The following is a 4,982-nucleotide window of genomic DNA, read 5'->3' on the forward strand; positions in this document are numbered from 1 at the left end:
GTGTGTGTGTGGTGTGGGGGGATAAAAATGGAATACTAAGACATTCACTCAGTCCAAAGGAAGGCTTACTGGGCTAAGGGATGGGTAACTAGAAAAGAGAATAAGAAGAGAGGATACTAGTTATATAGAGAAGCGGAGGCAAAAGGTCAAGGAAAACTTTATTTTCCAATACAAAAGATCCAATTGAAAAGCGAAGCCGGTGAAGTAGAAGAAACGTCAGAGAATTGCACAACTACAAAGTGAGCAAAGGAGATGATCTCTAGAGCATGAGCACAAGCTTGACCTTGAGTACATGCACAAGCCTTCATTCATAGCGATGAAAGAAAAGACAGATTTCATCAGCAAAAATCCAGGTTAAATGGGTAGATAGACAAGTCTATCAAAGTTCTCTTTGATTGCTTCTTCTCCAAAACAGCCAGGCGTGAAAGCCAAGGCAGGAATACTAGACAGACATCATTCCTGAATTAGGTGGTATACGTGAAGCCTTGGGGCCTGTGGCTAGAACACTATTTGACATATTCTAGTGAGGCACTATAGTTTCCTGTCTACTACATGGCCAACTAAACATAATGCTTTAGATGACCTATGGAGGGCAGGGAGCAGCGGGAACCTATTCCCAAGGAGCTGCTTAAAAAAATGTTTCTTTTCAGATTCCTATTAGAGTTGAGATGGCTCAGGGGTTAAGGGCATTTGCCATCAAGTTCAAGGACCTGAGTTTAATTCCCAGGACCCTCCTGGCGAAGAGAAAGAAACAACGTCTGTACACACACACACAAAACACACACACACACACACACACACACACACTAAATAAAAGTAAAAAAGAATTAAAAGTCCTATTATATTATTGTTATGATTTTAGCCAAACCAGCATGGCTGGCACTTCTGGGTTCCAGGACCATGCCTATGCAGACAAGCCCTCAAGCAAAAAATACCTACTCACCCTGGGGACCTTGAAAGGCCCTGTGTGACACCTGTGCAGCGTGATTGCATCACCTACATATGACGCAGCTCCGTGAGCCCTTGTGCGCATGCATGAGCTCCATCATCTGTGTATGACATAGTCACGTCATTCCCCCTGTGCGCATGCGCTAGGCAGTCTTTAAAAGCTGGATGCGCCATCTTCAGCTCTCTCCTTCTGCACACTGACTTTGCCAGGCCTGTACACATCGCCTCTAATAAACTCCTAAGTGGGTGTGTTGTGTGTTTCTGCTTCCTTCTCACTCACGCCAGGTAATTTCAATTATACTGTATGCATGAACAATAGTTACTACCTAGTTTGGATGTTCTATGTCATTAAAAAAAATAAAGGTTGGGGAGTCTTTCAGAAATTACCTCAAATTGTGATCTCTAAGAGACTGACTTTAAATCTCTCTCTTAACCAGTTCCAAAGATGACCTTGGCACTTAATCTGGCCTGTCTGATGGCAGAGCATTTGCCAATTTTTCTTTCTTTTTTTCTCTCTTTTAAACCCAAATATCCTCTGAACTAATATAAAGAACTGTAAATCTAACCAAATGCTCACTCCTACTCATCCAGAACACACAACGATAGCAGAACCTAAAGGCCTTGTAACAGGTGAGCTGTTTACTATTGTTTAGCTCCGTCAAACATTATAGCATAAGAAAAAACAGCCTACATTTCCCAATCCCAGAGAACCTAGACAACAAAGAGGACCCTAAGAGCGACATACATGGATTTAATCTACATGGGAAGTAGAAAAGACAAGATCTCCTGAGTAAATTGGAAGCATGGGAACCATGGGAGAGAGTAGGAGGAGAGAGGAAGGGAGGGGGTGGAGAAAAATATATAGCTTAATAAAAACAATTTTTAAAACCATGTTATATCATAAAACTAAATTACCTTTTTAAATTACCATAAAAAGCAATAGAACTAAAAAAGCTACTACATACCTATGATATGCATTTATATTCCAGGTAAATCATGCATCCAACTTGATCATCTTGAAGCTATACTTTGTTCTTTACTGATTAATAACAATACTAGGGTCGGGAAGCAGTTCAATAGTACAGCTCTTGCTTAGCATACACGAGGTCCAGCATCAGATCCCTAACGACACTCATTCTCTGTGCTCTTCTCTTTTACACACACACACACACACACGCACACGCACACGCGCACGCACGCACGCGCGCACACGCACATGTGCACGCGTACATACGCATGCGTACACACACACACACCACGTACACGCACAAAGAGAATCCACATGCCCATCTAAAAGTCCAGCACAAGGAATTTTCCTATGATGACTTAATTCTTTGGCCCAGTTCTGTCAGGCCAGCCTTGAACTTTACATTATGAAACACACACACATCTGAAAGTTTTTTTTTCATTTAACAATTAAATAAAAAGAAGTGAAAGTCTGATGGCAGACCCAGGTTTAAACACACAGAAACAATTAAACTTTTACCTTTCTTGAGGTACCACGTGGGTTCCAAATTATCTCCTTCAAGGAGTTCAAAACAATAACGCCATTTTTCAGACAACAGAGCTGCTGTCATTTGCCCAGGGGTTATCCGACTAAAGAAGTGAGAAAGGTTACCCGTGAGCTCCTGTTTCCTAATCAGAGGGCCATCTAGCTGCATGGGGAATCGGAAGGCTTCTAGCAAGGACAGGAAGGAGAATGCTGACCGAAGCCGAGGTGTTCAGAGGTGAAAGAAGACATCAAAACCAGGAAAACCACCAGAGAAGAACGAGGATCAATAGAGTCAGCATTTGTTTAGAAACCTCACCATTAGAAACGTATAGGTCTGTGTTTGAATTTATGCTAAAATGTGCTTCTATGTCAATAATTTGAAAAATAACACTGAACAAAAATAGTGAGGTCCAAGCAAGAAATACATCAGTGTGTGTTTTTGGACCAATAGTCTGAAAATGATGCTGACGAGAGGGAGAAGGGCCAACGTTGTAAATAAGAATCCATGCTTGCCTACGGTATAACTTAGAAGGTAGCATAAAATTATAGTTTTTGTATTTTTGCTTATAGTAGTATATTCCTATACTGAGTATGGATTAAACAATCAAAATTTATTGAGCAGACCTTACACCTCATTTTAACCCGCGGAATTTGCATTTCAGATGCAAAAGATAATTACAAACTCCTAGTTTTAAATCACTTATGATGGAAAGTGAGCGACATTGTTGGTATCAGTTACCTAAAATTAGTATGGCACACGATCAATGGTTACTAGCCGAGAACTAGATCGCCTACTGGCACAGTGCAAGTGAAACGGTTCAATATTAACTTCCAGGTAAACTAGGAGATGGAATGCCTCCTTGAAAAGGAAAACCTCACGGTGCTGGTCTAGTGTTCATACTAAAATTATGTTCTCAATATAACAAGAATGTGTAGGGTGAGGTCCTAAGTAGCATTCACACCAGTCATCAGCTGGTCCTTGGGATTGGGGGAGGACATAAAATGCTGTAACCCATAAAAACCCGAGGAAGGAAAAACTTTACCAAGAAGGTCAAGAAACACTATAGGTTACAAATCAGCTGCAGGTTTACAAAGGGAACGTTCTGACCCCTTGGTGGAGGGATAAGGTTAGCCAGACTGTGTACAGCGATGCCGAAAAATCAGTACTTTCCAATTGAAATTCAAGTCTTTCCTTATCTATAACATAAATTTGTGACCCCTTAGAATTCAGCTTATTTGCAAATGCTAGTAGTGCAATTAGTCTGGTTTCCATGTTTCCATAAAATAGGCAGAGACTCCAAATTTTTTAGCACGAGGACATGAAGCACGCAAGGACACGAAGGCTGGGCCTGGCTGCGGCAGGTGCAGGGGCGCGGTGCTCGCTCGGGTGGTCGCCCAGCCCAGGGGTCACGCTGACAGCCCTCCGCGACACCGGCCCCGCCAGCACCGCGCCAGGACAGTCCGCCGCCGCTGGCCACGACCCGGAAGTGGAGCCGCCGCCGGAAATGCCGCCGCCTTCTTCCACACGCCCCCTGGCCGACGGAGCCGTCCGGGCTCATCGCCCCCTCCCCGGCTGTTACTCACCTGGGTTCGCGACGAGGGCTTCTCTGGCCGGAGCCGGAGGAACCGGGGCCCGCGGGCGGACGAGCGGGAAGGGACAGCCGACTGGAGCCCCGGAGTCCGCGGGTCCCAAGGTCCGGCGGCGCGGCCTTCGCGTCTGACCCAAATAGCAGAGGCGCCGGGGGAGGAGCCGCAAGCGGCCCGGGGCTCCCGCCTCCTCCCGCCGGCGCTTCTCAGCCTCGGGCTCCCCGCCTGCTTTTCACCGCCCGCGGAAAGCTGAGCCTCGCGGTGCGTCCCGCAGGCCGGCTCGGAGGCCGCTGTCCGCCTCCACCCTGCTTGTGCCCTGGCCCATCTCTGCCACCGATCACTTAAATGTCCTCAGGGCGCCCTTAGCTAATCCTCCTTTTTGGCAGAGTTTGAACCTTCCGTGAGTCGGACACAGACATCACACCTTGCACTAATTTCTAGATCTTCCTTTCTTTAACTCACGTTGCTCTTTTAATGATCAAAATTACTAGCCACTTCGTCTCCCCACTGCTTCTGAGTTGCCTTTAGTTCGGAAACCCGTCTTAGATTGAAGGTTTTGGCTAGCATTTCATTCTGCAGTTCGTATAATAATTCTGTCTGACATTTTAAGAACAGCTCACAAGTCCCTCTCACTTGAAACGTGATTGGCTTAATCACGTTTGCTTATTGAGGATAGTCTTAATTACTAAAGTCCCCACCACGTACTAAAGAGAATTAAAAATGGATGCACTCCTGCTGTACAAAGAATCAAGGCTGATTTTACACACACACGCACACACACACACACACACACACACACACACACACAGAGAGAGAGAGACTTTTTTAAAAAGTAGAGAACAGATTAATATTTTACCCTTCGGATCCAGAGCAGTTAAGAACTACTTTTACCCCATTGTCGTTTGTAGAGATATTGCAATCTAACGCTAATTACCTCATTTAACCATACTATGAT

General features: G+C 44.9%; 1 protein-coding gene across 2 annotated transcripts in view; it reads right to left on the reverse strand.

Annotated features, from left to right (window-relative positions):
* Positions 1 to 4,781, reverse strand: part of Rmdn2 (regulator of microtubule dynamics 2) — a 73,877-nt gene extending 69,096 nt beyond the window's left edge. The window contains exon 1 of one of the 2 annotated variants that reach the window (XM_026786031.1): positions 4,025 to 4,781. The gene's annotated coding sequence lies outside the window, so the exon portion shown is untranslated. The remainder of the gene's footprint in view (positions 1 to 4,024) is intronic. The other variant, XM_013351360.2, reaches the window with a different exon arrangement.
* Positions 4,782 to 4,982: the final 201 nt, after the last annotated feature.

Source organism: Microtus ochrogaster, linkage group LG3 (assembly GCF_000317375.1).
Source record: "Microtus ochrogaster isolate Prairie Vole_2 linkage group LG3, MicOch1.0, whole genome shotgun sequence".
In the NCBI taxonomy this organism is placed as follows: Eukaryota; Metazoa; Chordata; class Mammalia; order Rodentia; family Cricetidae; genus Microtus; species Microtus ochrogaster.